General features: G+C 46.6%; 1 long non-coding RNA gene across 4 annotated transcripts; it reads right to left on the reverse strand.

Moving 5' to 3' along the window:
• Positions 1-310: 310 nt before the first annotated feature.
• Positions 311-16,918, reverse strand: LOC119378046 (uncharacterized). Of its 4 annotated transcripts, XR_005180913.2 has the most exons (4): positions 16,682-16,918; positions 13,710-13,896; positions 1,433-1,648; positions 311-524 (listed from the first exon to the last, which is right to left on the reverse strand). It is a non-coding gene; the product is annotated as an uncharacterized LOC119378046 (long non-coding RNA). The 4 variants fall into 4 exon arrangements; XR_005180912.2 differs by lacking the exons at positions 311-524; positions 1,433-1,648 and adding an exon at positions 9,725-10,183 and having other exon boundaries at positions 16,682-16,904; XR_005180914.2 differs by lacking the exons at positions 311-524; positions 1,433-1,648 and adding an exon at positions 10,469-10,651 and having other exon boundaries at positions 16,682-16,904.
• Between the last annotated feature and the right edge of the window lie 1,740 nt (positions 16,919-18,658).

The raw sequence follows: 18,658 nt of genomic DNA on the forward strand, positions 1-18,658 counted from the left end.
GGCGCAGGCGGCCAGCTGAGGCGTCCCAGGTGCGCGCGCACACACACACAGACCACGTGAAGACACAACATTCCTTCCCCCTTAGAAGTGAAAGCGTTGTACTGACTTGCGTTCTCTTGTAGAACGCCTGAGGGCTTGTGGGGCGACACCGGTATTCATCGGGACCGCCGTGATCTTTGGTGATGCAGGTTGTGCAGCACCAGCATCATTAGGGAGGAACCCAGAAGACAGGCCGTCCTCCGTGCGTACCTCTACCGGAGGCAATCGTTCTGTTGCTTGGTCTTGCTCGCTGCAACTTGTGGCAGTTGGTGTCTGATCACTTCGCGAGTCCTGTCGCGGGCGAAGCTGATCTACATGCCGTTGGACGACCCCGTCCGAAGTGTCCACGGTCACCATTCTCGCTCCAGACGTCGCCTTCACATTGCCAGGCGTCCATTTGCTCCCTGCACCATAATTGCGGGCGTATACGTCACTTCCTGGTAGCGGCAGCCAGTACTCTTGGTCTTTATTTGATCCTGTAAGGGCTGGAGGAAAACATATGTCCAACCGTGAGCGCATTTCGTAACCTAAGAGTAACTCTGCTGGGGATTTACCGCACTTTTGCGGCGTCCTCCGATAGTTAAACAGCAAGCGTATCAGATTCTCCTTCAGCTTCCCTCTCCTCATTTTTCGAAGGCCATCTTTGATAGTTCGCACTGCCCTTTCCGCTGCACCATTAGACTGGGGGTGGTAGGGAGCACATCGGAGGTGCACTATGTTGTTGTTTGCCACGAATTCCTCAAAATCACGGCTGGAAAACTGAGTCCCGTTGTCGGAAACGATTGTGCGTGGTATCCCAAACCTGCTGAAAATGCCACGCAAACAGTTTATGGTAGTTTCCGTTGAAGCATGTGACAGAGGTACGGCTTCGAGCCATTCGTGGGGCGTCAACTACGACGAGTATCATTTTGCCGCAGATCGGCCCCCGCGTAGTCAATGTGAATGCGGGACCACCTTTCGCCGGTTTTCAGGCCACTTGACAACGGGCGCCGCGGTTGGCATCGGTAAATTTTGAACACAATTCTGGCACTGAGCAGACACCTCTTCAATAGGCCTGGCCACCAAAACAAAGAGCGCGCGACAGATTTCATTGCCGGCGAACCCTGGTGAGTCTCATGTAAAAGCTGGAGCACTTGTACTCTTGCTTCGGCTGTTATTATGACCCTATTGCCCCAGTAAACAAGGTCATGTGCAACGGACAGCTCTAGCTTACGGTCAAAAAATGGCAGTATGTCCCTTGCCAGCCCATTTGCGTTTCTAGGCCATCCATGTAGTATGTATCGTTTGACTACTACCAGGACAGGATCTGACGCGGTGAATGCCTTCAGCTCACGCGTTGTCACGGCACCCCCTTCCAGCTGGTTTAGCGAGAGTACATATTCGAGTGGCTCACCGTCGTCGTCAGTTTCCGTAGTCTGCAGCGGCAGTCGGCTTAGGGCATCCGCATTCAGCATCTGTCGTCCTGGGGCGTACTGCAGCTGGTACCGGTAGGCCCCCAGCTGAAGCGCCCATCGTTGTATCCGGGCAGCGGCCATGGGGGGCGTCTGCCTGTCTGACCTCAACAGGCCCAGCAACGGCTGGTGGTCAGTTACCAAGGTAAATTCCCGACCTAGAAGGTAGTCGCGGAATTTAGTTACGCCAAATACCAGTGCCAGTGCCTCTCGCTCGAGCTGTGAATAGTTGCGCTCTGCCTGTGTTAACGTACGCGAGCGAAACCCGATCGGCCTGTGAGCGTTACCGATCGTGTGAAACAAGACCGCGCCCACTCCGTATGGAGACGCGTCGCACTCAAGTTTTAGTTCCGTCGAAGGGTCAAAATGGACGAGAACCTTGGCTGCTTTGAGGCTTTGCTTAGCAACCTTAAACGCAAGTTCTTGAGGCTGTTCCCAGTGCCAGCGCGCATTCTTTTCCAGCAGCTGATACAAAAAAAAAAGTGTGGTAGACATGTTCGGCAGAAACCTCGCGTAAAAAGTAATCATTCCCAAAAAAGAACGCAGTTCGGTGACGTAACGGGGGCTCTGTGCCTGCATGATAGCGTCGAGGTTTTTCTCCGTCGGATGAAGCCCATCGCGATCGATGCGATGCCCGAGATAGGGAACTGCTGGGCTGCGCAGCTTGCACTTATCGTGTCTCAACTTTACGCCTCTCTCTCGAAAACGCTCCAAACGTTTTCAGCCTTTCGCCACTGTCGCTTGATTTTTCAGAAATGAGCACGTCGTCAAGATAAGCTTGTGCACCCACAAGACCAGCTAGCACCTCATCCATTTTTCTTTGGTATATCGCGGGTGCAGAGGCTATACCGAAAGGCAGTCGGTTGTAGCAAAAAAGCCTTTTTGGTGTGTTAATGACGCAAATTTTCTTTGCAGAATCATCCAGTACCACTTGATTGTATGCGTCCCGTAAATCCAGAGTGCTGAAACAATCCCCATCGTGTAGTTGCGCAAACATATCTTCAATGATGGGCAAGGGGTATTGTTCAGTGGCGCATGCGGGGTTCACTGTGGCCTTGAAATCACCGCAGATTCTCACTGCGCCGCCTTTCTTAAGAACTACGACTATAGGCGACGCCCATTCCGAGTGTGCCACCGGTGATAACACGCCCAAGGAAACTAACCGATCAAGTTCAAGTGACACGCGGTCGCGTAACGCATATGGAACGGGTCTGGACTTACAGAACTTAGGTACGGCGCCTTCCTTTAGGTGCAGACTGACCGGAGGGCCTGTGATGAGCCCCAGTTCCTCGGAAAACACGTCGTGGAAGTCGTTGAATATGCTGTTCACACTGGACTTGCCCGTTTGTTCGGTGGGCTCCAAGACTCCTGCAACGCAAACCACCGGAACACCAGCGACGTTTAGCAGCTGAATTAAATCTCGACCGCAGAGGCTTGGTCCCGCACAGTCCAACACGGTCAGCGCGCACTCCACCGTCGCTCCCTTATGTGAAACACTGAGCGCAAGCTCCCCAAGTCGTCCTGAGTAGCAGGATAATTTCACACTGGATGGTCTCAGTTTCGGCCATTGGTCGCGGTGCTTCTCGTACAGTTGACGTGGGATGACACAAACGGGCGACCCAGTATCGACTTCCATGGTAAGCTGCACACCACACCAAGAGAACGTCCGGCGAATTGGGGGTACCAGACAGCTCTTCCGTTCCGAGGCCAAGGTCCAGATGTGCGCTGCTTCGTGTTCGTCGTCTGTCGAACCTTCCGTCCCCGTGAGAATGTTGGTTTGTGCCCTCCTTGCTATTCCTTGCTCGCGAGCACCCGCGGCTTCGGCATTTCCTTGAAAGGTGACCGCGTCCTCCACAGCGATAACAGCGAGCGTTAGACCAGGTGCAACCGGTCTCATTGTGCTTTGCACTACCGCATCTTGAGCATTCTTGACGTGCAGCACTCCGCCTCTCGTCTTGCGGTGTTTTCTGCGGATACACTTCTACTTTCAACACTGGTGTCAGGCCGATCCGTTCATGTTTTTCACGCCACTATCTGCAGCTTCAGCTGAGAGGACCATCGCTTCAGCGTCTTCTAATGTTAATTCCTGCTTCGCAAGTAGCTGCTTCTGCAGTGCCCTTGACAGACACCACACACAATGCGATCTCGTAGCATGCGATTTAAAGCACTGCCAAAATTGCAATTATCAGCGATTCGGCGAATGTCGACTAGAAATTCATTAATGGGCTCCCCCTCCGCTTGACACCGACTGAAAAACTTGTAACTTTCTGCGATTTCGTGTCGCTTGGGATCGTAGTGCTCACTCAACACTGCCACGACTTCTTCATAAGTCAGCGCATTCGGCTTGCGTGGAGCCACTTTCCCTGCCAGTACTTGTATCGTGTGCGTGCTTAAGGCAGCCACCAGCAATGCTCTTTTCTTAGTCGAGTCTTCAATGGCATTCGCTTCGAAGTATGCTTCGACTTTAATAAGGTATGGCGTCCACTTATCTTTGCCTTCTTCGAAGTCCGGAAGCTGGTGGTGAGCCATGATCGCCTTGGTTGCTCGGTTTTTCGTAGTGTCAGGTTCAGGGTCGTCTTTCACTGCATGGGTGGTGTACATCTTCGTCGCCACTGTAGCATAGCCATGGCGTGCGCATAGCAGCGCCGGACCAGCAATGTATCAACGTAGTCAGCAGAATGAAAAGAACGTTTATTGAAAAGTGTAGAACGTATTTATAGGCAACACAGTGTAGACAGATAACGATGCACACGTGGTAGTAGCAATAGTCCGATGTGGTGCAGGCGGCCAGCTGAGGCGTCAGTGCGCGCGCGCACACACACGCACACACACACAGACCACGTGAAGATACAACAGGACGCTTCCCCACTACACAAAAATTATGATGATTTATGGTGTAGTGGGTACCATGCAAGTGTGCTTGTAGTAGTTGGCCCAAGAGTGTTTAAACAAATGCTCTAGAAACGCCGCTCTTCCAGCTTTCGCTGTTACTGTACTGTACGTTCTGTGCAGGCCTGGCAGTTTTTTTTTTATCATGGTTTTCAAACTCACACCGGTGCTTGGCAGGGTGATCTGGAAGATGGCAGACCGCGCCCATGACCTCCCCCCGCCCGAAATTTGTTAACAGCCAAGCTGTTTAGCAAATCCTTCCTTGACCGGCGAACAAAAAAACTATCATCATAAACTGGTATGTACCACAGATATTTGGTAAATCTGGTCCACTAAAAATGAAGAAGGCAACAGTTAGCCCAAGAAATGGCTGCGAAGCGATGGCGGCGAGCCGAAGACCCCGAGTATGTACAACAAGCTTCTAGGTTGTTTTCTAGGTTGTTTGTAGGCCTTAGCTAGGTGACACCGATGTCCAAACTCGAGAGACAGAACCTCGTGCTGAAACCAAGCGTTCGCACCTCTCATAGATCTACAGGCACGTCATCATTGGCGTAGGCCTTCCATTGCTTCGGGGTCTTCTTGCTGCAGTCGTTGCCTTTCCCGTTCCCTAGTATCCCGAAGAATCGCGTCTTTTCCCGCACTATGAGAGGGAACGGGAAAGGCAACGGCGGCAGCAAGAAGACCCCGAAGTGATAGAAGGCCTACGCCAATGATGACGTGCCTGTAGATCTATGAGAGGTGCGAACGCTTGGTTTCAGCACGAGGTTCTGTCTCTGGAGTTTGGACATTGGTGTCATCGGTGGAAGTTCGGACATTCGGTTGTCACCAAACAGGCCTAGAACAACGCTAGAAGCAACCAGATTAGTCTTCAGAATCGCCCAGCTAATGCTGTTTAAAGCCTTGCGCGGCCTAGTGCAAGCTTCCCCAATTTTTTTTTCTTGCCACGGCATACAGAGTATAAATGACAGCTTGAGCACATCTCCTGCCCGTTCTCCACTTCAGATCTGTGAGCTTGGCTCACACTGCGCTACCACTATTTCTGATATGCCAGCCTCAATTATCAGACGTGATTCTTCATTCCTGTGCTGCACAAAACTGTGCTTCATCGAATTTTGGCATGCACTTACACTCTCGACAATGTAAAAAACAGGATAGACGGTGAGCCTTCGGTAGTGATATTTTATGTTCCAATAATCTCTTGTTAACACAGTGGCCCCCATGTCCTACATAGAAGCGGCCACAGCTAAAAGGAACCTAAATTTGTTGGTGTGTTTTACGAAACATTTGTTAGTCCACTTGTTGTCACCTCGCTGTCAACTTGCTCATTCTTTCTGTGTACAGCAGTACAAACTTCGCTAGCTTATTGGAAGCTGTAAACACAACATTAATGCAGTACTAACTTCCCACTTTCTTTAGCCTGTGAGATATTGCAGGAATGTAAAGAATACCTGTGACACGTTTCTTCCATATGCTTTGTGCAATCATGCTTGCTCCTAACAAAATGGACTTCTTTTAAGCGTTCAGCGACAGTGGCCACTGCAATGCAAGGATAACCCACATATAAAAGACGCGTAAGCTGTGCTTTAAAGCTAGAACTCACTTTGTGCTCACACTGAATTGTTGAGGGAAAATTTAAGGCACGACATGGCTATACCATTTCTTACAACCTTAAAATGCTTTGACGAGAAGTGAAACGGTGGCCTTTGACTATCTAGGAGAATACTGCCAGCATGTGCGGTTCTTCTGAAAATGTTACAGAAATGTATAAAATTGCATTCCATTATTCCAAGGGCATTCTTTAGTTCAGCCCTCCTCCATTTATTTCAAATTTCTTGCTCACTGAGGTAACCACAGAGTCAATGTCCTCACCGCTACAAAAAATCAAGTAATCGTGCACATAAAAAAAAAACCTTTACAGAATTACTAAGGCACCTTCTAACCGCTTCTCAATCTTGCTAAGGTATAAATCACTAAGTATCAGAGCAGCCTTAGAACCAATACATATCCCCGATTTCTGCACATAAATGCCTTCCTTCCAACCTACCAGCGTCGACTTTAAATACATGGAAAGAATTTCTAGAAGAGCCACCATGAACCACCACATTTCAGTAAAAAAAGTTTCTTGCACTTGTTTGTTAATACAGCCATTAACACATTTTAACAATTCTGGCAAGGAGTAATAAAGGTTTAGCAGAGTGACGAATTGGGCGAGTTGGTGGTCTTTCACGATTCCTTTCGTGAGGGATTACAGGACAGTTGGTGTGCAAACTTACAACTGATTATTCACATCTTGTGAAGTGTCAAAGGTAGTTTAACAATCAGGTTCGAGGGTTAAGGTAAGGGCAGAAAAAAGCAAAAAGGCAAAAAAGAAAACAATATGATGCCAGAACATAGCATATGCCTTATTAAGCACAGACAAATTTTCGGCGGATCAGTGTATATCACTTTCTAGAAATTTTATTTCTGCTTGCGTTAAATGCAACAGCAAGGGTGTAGCTGATGCATTGCTCTTTTGCCCCTATGATGAAAAGGGTTTCTTTTATCTCCCTGGTATCTTTGTCACTGCAATGTGCAGCAACACGTGTCACGGAACTTTGGTGTACAGCATCGTTTTCAGTGTGCAACGAGGTGACCTGCAGATTGCAATTGTTGGCAGGGGTATCTGTGTTCCAGGAGACGTTTATTAATACAGCGTCCTGTATGCCCTATTTATTTATTTATTTATTTGTTTATTCATACAGTACTGCTAGCCTCTAGATGAGGCTGTGTTTATGAATACCAAGTTGTTTTTGGTATTCTGTGTTTATGGCTGTGTTTATGAATTCCAAGTGTGTTTATGAATACCAAGTTTATCATGGAATAACAGGTGCATGAATTTTTTAACCGGTCGTGTTGGCGCTACTTTTGTAGGAATTCTAGACCTGCTTTTTTTACCAAAGCACTAGCAGAAGCGCGCCAGCTATAAGAACGATATACAAACCTAACCACTTTCTTTTCGGACAGTTTCTAGTTTGTGTTTCCTTGACTGTATGGGCCCCAACCTATCGATGCATATTCTATTACAGGATGGACTACAGTTTTATACGCTATTACTTTAACCTCGTGTGTACATTGCCGCATATTTCTTTTTAAGTAACCAAGTTTCCACATAGCCCTTCCGCACACCTTTCAATATATGTGTTCATTCCACCTCATATCCGACGTTACTGTCACCCTGAGGTATTTTATATCTGTTTAAAACAGCAAGAGACCTGCCGCCTATGCAGTGATAACTTAATGGCTGTCCGTTTTGTGTCACGTCATCGCAACAGATTATTTTTTAAGGTTTATTTTCATTTGCCAATCTGTGCACCACACTGCACTTTGTGCACTACAAGCATGGTTAAGTAGAGCCTGATCACTAGGATATCGAATGTTGTGAATAGACTGTGCAGTCATCAACATAGAGCTTAACTTTAACAGAGATATCAAAGGAAGAACCTGTGGAATGCCCGACTTAACAGGTACAGGATCTGAGCACACGTCGGCAATTCTGACACACTGGGCTCCATCATACAGATAAGCTTCGGCCATGGCACGGAGCAAATCATGTATATTCTTTACCGCAGGTTAGAGGAATACTGCACACAACCTTCTTAGCACATAGTACAAGGGGGTCTCGGTGGTTTGTTGTGTACTTTTTCTTCAGTTATTGTTCACTGCTTTGCAGAATCCCTTAAAGCTTATGAAGCGCTGAAGACAAAAAAACACTGACACTGCATGTTCGCCCTGCTTGTTTCATATAGTGCAAAATGCTGCACAAAAACAGAACAACTGCTGCTTTGCTGAGGTCAGTGTGTCCTTATTTCTTCGGTGGCGCATGGGTTTTTGGTTTTTTTTTTTTAATTTTCACTGATTCCTACGAGCATGCTTTGGGAATAGCCACTGTTTTTTAATCTTTTAAACTGATGGTTAAGGCTATGCTCTAAAACAGGGGTCTCAAACTCACATCAGCTATCGGACTGCAGTTAAAATTTAATCTTACAAAGGGCAGTGACAGTGAAAATGTCAGAACTGCGTGGGGAGGGAGTGGGGGAGTGTAAGTAAAATGTCAGCTAACATTGCCATTTGAAGGGAAGCCTTTCCCATATCTCTTATATTGGTCATTTCTTAAGGGTATTTGGCATCAGGAATAGAGAAACATGTCTATACCGATCTCCACAATGACTAATATCTGGACGCCGATCCTTAAGTTTAGTTTTTGTTCTGCGGTGATGTTCAACACAAGGTGACCGCATGAGGTGTCTGATGAAAAAAAGATGCTTATGACCATTCACATTTGTGTGGCTTACCCGAACAAAGTGTTATTAATCACGACAGGCAAGAAAATAATGCCAGCACCATTTAAGCAAAGTCACAAAAGTCATCAAAAAATATGGGAAAACTGTCATGCGGGGCTACGGCTGCTAGCGAAAGGTTGGCGGGCTGCATGCGGCTGAGACCCATGCTCTAGAAGATGATGGCAGGGACTCTTTCACTGCTCGCCAGATGCATAAATAACGCCAGGCCTGTGCAGAAAGCACAGCACAGTCACAGCAAAAGTTGGAAGAGCAGCACTTCTACAGTCCGTTGTAAACTCTCTTGGGGCTACTAATACAAGTACACTTGCCACTACGCCATAAATAATAATTTTGTCAAGTTGGGAAGCACCGACTGCGCCATTATTTATCATTCTGCGGAGAAGCAAGGTACCCGTTACACATCTGCAAGGCATTATGCGCACTCTGTTGATGCTGTGGCTGATGTTGATGAAGAATTATGCCAGAGCCTTTTGCAATGAGTTGGAAGCATTCAATGACCCACTAGTTACGCAATTCACATTGTGCAACACCTGTCTACACAATTTGCATTGGGTGATGCTGGTTCTTATTTTACTCTTCTACCACACTAATTACACATGTTAATGTCGTTTCTTCCCGGCATGAAGCCTGTGTAGGGTCTTTATGCAAAGAAGTTTGAAGCAGTGGCATGGCTCTGTGGTAGAACACTGGGCTGCCACGGAGAGGGTCCAGGTTCGAGCCCCGTTCCATACTAGATATTTTTTCAAATTTCATTTTTTTATCTTATTTTGCATGATAGTGGTACGGACATCGCCGGCAGCAGGCAACTATGGCGCCAAAACGGCCATTGTTGTGATCTCATAACAGATTTCACTGTAGAAAGCTATGCCTCATTTGATGAGTTCGAGTGGTTTCACTAGAAGCTTGGGATTTCTTTCTTTCCTATAGTGTTATAATGCCAGCGCATGTGGTGCATTTCAAAACTGATTGTATATCGAGGAACCATCTACGCATCTAAAACAAGCTAATATGTCAAAGCCCTTCATTTGCTGGGCTAATTTACAATCGCCTACTGCCAGGAACAGGTCAGAGCATACTGGAGTGATACAAGAACTGATACAAGAACGTATATGTTGACATCGAGCACCCCCCCTACACACACAGACACAAACACACAAACAAAAAGATCCTGGCATAATGTGCATATGATCTAACATCTTTCTTGTTAATCTCAACTGCTGACAAGTTAGGGTTGCCCTCTCCTTTGAAACCGAAAAGGTCCGACTGGGTTGATATTAAGGCATTTTATTACCTCACATGAACTTGTGTCACTGGCCCTAGCACCTGCAGAAAGTAATGCTGCTCAGGAATCCAGGGTTTTGATTTTGTACTTTTCAGGGTGTAATATCTTTTTCTCCATGTTTTATAATTTCTTTTCCTAAAGCTTATTTTTATTTTTGGCCTGATCCAGCTCTGGCTGTTGACCTGCAACATCAAGGGGATGTGGCCACAGGCATTATGATCATCATGTGCTGATCGTGAAATCGTGAAAAGAGACAAAGTAGGATATTAATAGTGTCAAGCACGGAACACGACAGAGATGAAACATGGAGTAACACAAACACTCTCTGTCTTGTCTCAGTCTTAATAGTTCCACGCTTAACACTATGAATACGTCGCACCAACAAGACCAAAAATCTACCCTTGCTAAGTGTAGGTTATTTCGTGTTTTTCCCTTCTTGTTTACAACAAAACAGGTAGAATCCCATTGGTTTATTGAGAAAACTTTTATTGGCAGAAGAAAAAAGAGAGAGAATGCAAGCTATCATGGTATAGACCCTTATTCCAAGGTCAGCTCACTGGACTTTTTGTCCGAGAGAGCCAGGTAGCTATCTCATCTCCTCTTTGGAAGCCATGCTTCATGCAGCTGCCTTTTCTGCTGTATGCGGCATGCTGCGGAAGAGGCATATCCAGAGGCCTTTTGAAGCACTTCAATGTGGTATGTTTAACTGCAGGTGCGTCCTGCACCCGTGACATACTTATGCAAATCGTGCAGGATAGATTCCATTTAAATAATGAATTAGGACAGGTACGTCCCTGAATTCAGCATCCGACTAATGAAGGTTAACTCTTTGTTAGGGTGTAACTCTTTGGCTGCAGTTGTGACTCCAGAGCGCCAAGTTTCGACTGACTGATCATTTGGACATACATACCCCAACTGCAACCACAAGCAAGAACTGCCATTAGTGCCGACAGAGACATAGGTAGGTCCACAGAAAACAATTAGTGTCATTACTGATGTGTATTAGAGTCATAACTTGTTAAATCATTGCAGCTTGGCTAAAGCGAATTCATTATTGCAATATGTTCAAACCCTTCAAAAGTAATCTAAACTAAAAATTTTCCCATGTCTTTGCATAGCACAACACTATATGAAGACAAAGCATACTGAAAAACGCAGCTGTATGTACTATGTAAATGTAAAGAAATATCAAGCATTTCTTTACCTGAGTCAGTAAAACTGTATACTTTTTAGATTGGCAGCACTACCAGTGGCAGGACAGTCAAAACAGGAGACAAGGAAAGCTTCACTTAAAACTGACTCCTCAGTTTAAACCTTTATTACTGAGCCCTTGGCTGCAGTTAGAGAACAGCAAAATAAATGTGCAGTTCTTGTTGGTGTGGTGTATCATGTGAACAATATTTCCTTCACCACTTTCTGTGCAGGCCCAAGAACATGCATACCAATAGACCTTTTTCAAGCACACGAGCGCCACCAACGGGCGCGCAAGCGCTCATGGGATGTGTACGCCGCAGCAGCCGCCGCGACGAGCGCGCGTCTCGCGCTGTAGCTTTCCGCTTGCGCCATGCCAGGACTTCTTAGACACAGTGAATTTGGCAAGGTGCAACATGTTACTGCGCAATTCAATCCCGAACTTAAGTGCTTAGCTGCGACGGCCTCTCGACAATTTGCATCTCTCCCACTGTTGGACCAGTTGAGCTAGAGTTACTGTATATGCTACCTTTAAGCATATACAGTAACTCTAAGTTGAGCGGCTCAGAAGCGTCACCTTTTATTTATTTTTTTAGCCCCAATGCGCCTTACGGCATAAATAAAAAAATACAGCTCGGTTGCCTACGAAATGCAGGAGCGGTCTATGATTCTCGGATGCATTGGAATCAACGTCCATTGACACTCTCGACGACTACAGTGTGAGGTTCTGATATCTGACGAGTACACTAGAAAGTGTAGTCGGCATTTGGGGAAATGGGATACATGCATTGCATCGCTCGCACCATATATGTAACGAACTATAAGTGCCTACTAACCTTCGTTGGTGCTGCAACTACAGGTTGGAATAATACTTAGAGCGAAAAAAGAAAGGAGCAGTACAAGGAAGGAAATGCAGAAACCAGCGCTCACACACAACTGAAAGATTATTGTACGCGTGAAAAAAAGCATTAAAAAATGCGAGTGCGTCGCGCGTGTCATAAAGAGGTACGAAAAGTCAAACAACCAAGGCGTGTCCTTACAGTCGATTAATAAAGTAGAATTCCTTGTCTTGTAACGACTGAGAAGGTTGACTGACACAAAGTGTGGCATTATTTGTGACATGATATGCCACCGAAATTTCTCGCGTTGTCTGATTAGGTTGATGGTACAAAATTACTGTGCTTTCGAAGATGGGATTACATTTCATGACTGATATAGAGAGGCAAGATGAGACGGCTCCATTCAATGAGTTTCGATGTACGCTGAGGCGCGTATACGTATTAATACATCGACCAGTCTGGCCGATGTACATGTGGACACAAGAAAGAGAAATTTATGGTTAACTCCTACACAATTTACAAAACAATCGGCATGCCTCTGACCGCATTTTTCTTTGCCAACCGCAGACCCCTGCGACCTTAATGCGACTGAGCTTATTTGGGGCGGTAAACACAACCTTCACCCCCACATCCCTTCCCTACGTTCTTCAGGCCATGCGACTGAAGAACTTCTTATACATACGTGGAATAACTGCAGTATTTCTAGTTTCTTTATTATTTATGGATGGAGAACGTCCGTGTTAATCTTTCTTTGCCATGCGAACAGATTTTCGCGAACTGATACAACGATACGCAGGATATCCCGCGTCTTTGATCACTTTGCAGCTGGAAACTACTGCTCATCTTATGTGCGCAAGTTTTTTTCCAATGCCTTGCGTAATCATGACATCACAATTCCTCGTTTAACAACATTCGAATGTGCCGACGCGAAATTGAACACCGATTTCACTGAATGCGGGCTATAGTGCCCGCGAACATGCTCCGCAGTTAAACTTATAAGCATGTATCAAGAAACTGCAAATTATCAGAGCAAGGCATCTCACAAGTGAATTCTAGTCCAATCCCTTTTTCTTTAAACACGTTTAGGATGTGCTCACTTCTTTGTACAGCGCATGACTTGTCAATTAAAATAATATAATAATCTGTATACCTGAACACTGTAACACCTCTCTACAGTTTGGTTAAACCCCATCACGAGCCACTATGGCATTAAATGCCGTAGTGGCTTGTGAACAAGTAATCATTGAATAAATACGAATTCGGTGTTCCAGCTCACATTGCTCACAATAGCACGTTTTTACTGCATGTATATCGGCACGTGATAACTCGCATGCCGCTTAACTGCTAGATCCAGTATACATCCGCTCGGTAATATACCTACACTGACTGCATCATTTCTTTCGCATTTCATGCGTAGAGATACATGCAGGTGCGTTCAGACGGGTAGCATTTAGTATTTAATAATAGTCAACCAGCGGTGACGTGTTTTTTTTTCGTTTGGTGCTCCCACGGCGCCAACGAGCAGCGAGCAACGGAACAGCGGGCGGGCTCGCCGTACACACTTTTCCCATAGTGCTTCGCGAGCCCTCGGGGGGTTCTGGGATTGCTTGAAAAAGGTCTATTCCTGGAGGCCCAGGTACGGCGTGTGCCTGCCATGAATGTACACAATCCGGCTTACCTCGAGATCCTGAAGGGCCTTGGAGAGGAGCTGGCTCGTGTGCAAAACAGCACGGATGGAACTGCGCTGATGCTGGCACTCAAGGCTACCGCTGCAGCAAGACGTCGCCGGGCTCGTCAGATACGAGTGCAGCCAACCAGCATTGCCAGGCGTCGGCCAAGGCTCACGAGGGGGTCTAAGAGGATGCCTGCAAGGCGCCCAGTAGTTGAGCCAGCTGCCAACAGGCCAAAGAAGAGGCCCCAGTCTCTCAAGCTAAACGTCGAGCAGAATGTGCCCAGTGCAAGGCTGCATTGAATGGTCGCTGCCTCCCGCTTAATGGGTTTTATGGCAGCCCTAGGCACAGTGCCAGCCTGGTTTCAATAACAACCTTTCTAGGGTTTTATGCGCCAAAACCGTGATGTGATTGTGAGGCACACCGTAGTGGGTGACTTCGGATCAATTTAGGCCACATGGGATTCTTTAACATGCACCTAAACCTAAGCAAAGGAGCTGCTCATCATACAGGCTGCTCATCGCCGCCACTGCACTTAGGTGCTTCACATATCCTTGAATCAAAGTGAGGACAACGACTCCTCACGTTGGCTGTTGTGACATCATACCCCTACAATTGGTGACCTTAGCCACAGGCGCAAGCATCTGGCTCTGCACTGCTACCACAGTATCATGCATACAGTCATGTTGAATGGCACCTACTAACGGACAACCCTTGGCTCCTCCAGCTGTGGCCCATTCAAGTCACGCTGTCAAGTCATGTTGTCATGCAGTCACAATGTGGTATTCCATGATGATTGACTTTTGCTATGCCTTACCGTTAGGAGCTAGTGTGGTCCTCAGTGCTGTCAGCCCTCATCACTGAGGGCTGACTGAATTTTTTATGTACCACAAGAGCGCCCAGACGTAGGCGGCTAGACAGATACGTAGATAGACAAGCTCAAATAGCCTGCAGTCTGCTAAGAAATGCTTCGCATTTCAAATGGGGCAGCTAAGCAAAATGAACAAATGTAACAAAAGTAACTCACAAAAGCGAAAGAGGTCAAGGTTCAGTTACTCCAGATGTAAGCAACATAACCCTGGTTGCACAGCCTAGTTGCACGGCAGCAGTGACCACAATGCCAGTAAGACAGAAAAGGAGACCAGTGAGCAGACCTCAGAGCATGTCTTTCCTTGAACATGTCGACCCCTGTTCTAGAATATTACAGTGGTCTTGATGTTGTGAGAACAAAAGCAGAAATAGTAATCATGTCAAATAGAACACCTTTCTGCTTCCTTTGTCTTGATGGCGAGTTTCTCTGAGATCTTTTGTTATCAGTAGGGGTGTGCAAATAGTGAATTTCATCTTGAATCGAATAGTGCCGAATAGTGGCCGAAAATGTCAAATATAGATATCGAATACAGAAAGTTTTATTTGAAATTGAAAGAAAGAACAAGGAAATAAAATCTGCTCATGTCTTCGAACACATAACGCGGTGCGTGACTACTAGCGAAAGACTATGAATTGTCATGACACAAGCAGCTTCACATGACCTGGCTTCAGGCTCTCTTGCCGCGATGTTAAGGTGTTTCCCGCAGTTCACTGGGTAATCAACTAAAACTTTTCGCTGTTCACTGGGTACCTCAGTAGCAGGGTCGGGAAGGTATCACAAAGCGATTATGGCGATACCTCGATAAAGTGCAGCTCCGTGCTCTTTGCAGTATGTTAAAGGATCATCTTTTCTTGTGATTAGGGGCTCATTGAAGTATTTGTGAACCTCTTGCCTATAAGACCTGAGCTCAGTGTGCTGGTTATTTTTGGTTGCCAGCAGTTCGAGTCTCACAGAATGTTCCCTGGCCATTAGCCATGAGGCGTGGAAACAACATAATCTTTTTTAAAATGAACATGCACTCACTTTTGAACCAGCATAACGATGAAAGTTTTAACGAAAGGTGAAAATTTAATGAAATTTAGCGACTTTATCGTTAGTTTTTGCCATCCCACCCTAATCAAATTGCACTATTGGCCTTTGTCGCGTCTTTGATATTCGTCGTGTTGAATTATTCAAAACTTCAAATACTAGCTATTCAAAAGTCAAAACGAATTATTCTATTTGAATTCGAAACTTGAATATTTGCACATTCCCTAGTTACCACTGTGCCAGAGTGCGGTTGCACATTTCCAGTTGTCTTCTGAACTTCAAAGCACTACAGAATTTTCTGTCATCTTTGCTCTGCATACATTTACAAGTTATTTACCTTGCTTCAATAAACATTAATGTCTGTGTGTGTGTGTATATATATAAAACATGTTTATGCTTGTGATATACCAATAAACCAAAAACCTCTTTTGCTTGTTCTTACTTCATGGGACACTTTTCTTGTTAATAAATTGTTATCCCTTGTTTTGTTCTTTTTTTCTGCATGGGTACAGTGACCACTACAGTGGCGGACGTGACTTTAGTAAGCCTCCCTCTAATATATATTTTTACTGTGATGAAGCGTTAAAGTGTAGACATCATGGAGAGTAGAGCCCTATAGAGTGCACTCGACAATTTCATGGAGGAGGGTTGCACAATACTGCCAGATCACACAATATACAGCGGGAGGAAAGAAAGCTGAAGCCACAAACGAGTGCGGATAAGTGCGAGTCTCCCTTGCCTTCACTGGAACACAGAGCCGTATTGCGGTGAAGCAATGAAAAAAAAAGCATATACTCGAAGAGCTCCCTATTTTAAGTTCAATTTCCTCCTCTTAAATTTATTCCACTAAAGGCAGTGCTTTAGGGCTGCGTGCTTTTCTTTTATCTTTTAGCTTCGCAAGTTTGGAAGCGGCAGCACGATAAAGTTTGCGCGCAGGCTTTTATGGTCGCACGCTTGCATCGGCACTAGCTAGTGGAAGCTGCGCTTGCTGCCCGAGCAACGTTCGTAGCCTTAGATATACTGACAGTATCAGAAACGCGCTTTTTAATAGATCCATGCTGAGCAGCAACAAAAACTTACCAAGTGGAGTAGAGCAATGTCCGTCGCGTTGTTCTTCGCTGCAGGCTGTGTGTGTCCGCTTCAATGCATCCTGGACGAGACGGCTTTCGGCAGCGAGAAGTGTGCGCACAGCGTCTCTCGAAGCACTTACTGTCTGTTCACGAGTATCCGATTCATTCGTAAGGCGTTTGCTATGGTCGCGTCGTCCAGGCATAGAGAGCCAGGCCAGTGCCCACTGGCCAGGCACAGGCGCGGTCGCTATGTTTCCGCTGATACGAAAACACGGGGACTGGCAGCCGCCTGACACAATTTGGCCGGCCAAAATGCATAGCCCCAGAGAGCGCCGTGGCGCGGTGCATTGTGGGGGGGGTTTATTCGCTCGCCTTTGTAAATGCGCAGCCCGGCCGCGATTTTTCTCGGGGCGAGCGCGTGAGCGGGGAACGCAGTGTTACAGCCATGGTGAGGCAGGCGCGCGTTGCAGAGCTATGTTTGGTGTGGATTAGCGTGTTGCTATGAGCGACACCGACGCTGACGCTGTTACGACGCTTGGGTAAAGGTCGCCACCTCGTGGTGTGTTAAGGCATTGACAAAATTCAACTTCTATTGAAAACGCGCCGAATGGGACGGACGCGTAAACGCGTTGCAGGTGCTAGTCGCGGAGGCCACAACAATGACGAATTACTTTACCTTACCACTCCCAGAGGTCAAAACCACCCCGCCGACCGGGAGAGTGGTAGATATAAAAGGCGCGTTCGTGAAGCCTCCAGAGTCTGTGACCGTGGCGCAGTGGATAGCGTGCCCGGCATCTGTTGTTGCGGACCGAGCGGTCGTGGGTTCTCGATGCCCGTTGACGGTAGCTTTTTATTGCGATAGCAATTATATGGACAGTCTCGGCTGGATTTTGCCGTCGCCGTCGCCGTCGCCGCCGTCATGCACCGTATATGTATCAGTATGTATATATATATATATATAAAAGCCCCAAAGAAAAATAATTCAGAAAAATGCTTCCGACGCGCGGAATCGAACCAGGGACCTCTTGTTTCGCAGCGAGCGGCGCTATCCACTACGCCACGAAACGCAGATCCTCCACGTAGCTAACGGCGAGCGTTATATACACACCCTTTAGCGCTGGACGGACTCGGAGACAGCAGGCGATAATAAGCGTTTCTTCATTACCAGCGAGATGGCGCAAGTCGTCGACGAGCTCGCTCGCTTCTTATATTTGCGCATGGGAGAAGCTTGCGCTTCCGCTGTCTGCTCGCGTGGTTTTCTCGTGGTGAGGGGAAGAGGAATGTTTCACGCTTTCACCGTGATGTCCGCGCTCATGTTACGGAGCTTACGAAAGTCACTCGATCTCAAGGGACGCCGCTAAACGAACAAACAGAAGATGAGCGCGAACTATCAAGTGTCACAGCTCGACACTTGAAGCACGCTAGTTTCCTTCGCTGCTTCGGCCGCCTTTGCAACAGAAGCGATGTTCAAACTGAGAGTATCCATTGGCGAGCCTCACTTCGTATAGCATTAGTTCCTTGCTATCGCATTCATTGCTTCGCCCTTGCGGCGAAACTGTGACTTTTTTTTTTCTTTGCCATCTGATTGTGTATATTTTTTCGACGTTATTTCCGTGACGGAAATACGTCACTGAAGTCTTGGTGGACCCCGGCATAAAACACGATTGATCCCTCCGTCATAGGAATCGGAATGACACGAAAGTAAAGCGTGCCCTTACAGAAGTAACTGAATGCTTACTGTACATTAATATAAGAAAGTTTGCACAATGTATATTGATGTCTGGCAGCTAATGGCACCATTTAACGTGTATGCACCCACTTTGGTGATTGGTGGTACATCTCCATCCCGATGACTAACGTCCCTGCTAAATGATTAAACAAACCCTTGTGGTACCTGTAGTAAGCGGTGAAAGCGTAATCAGAGAACTAGGTGTGATAGCCAGAAGAGCGTCGCATATTGGACGCAGAAATTGGTCGCCATCCCGCG

This window comes from Rhipicephalus sanguineus, unplaced genomic scaffold (assembly GCF_013339695.2).
Source record: "Rhipicephalus sanguineus isolate Rsan-2018 unplaced genomic scaffold, BIME_Rsan_1.4 Seq661, whole genome shotgun sequence".
Lineage (NCBI taxonomy): Eukaryota > Metazoa > Arthropoda > Arachnida > Ixodida > Ixodidae > Rhipicephalus > Rhipicephalus sanguineus.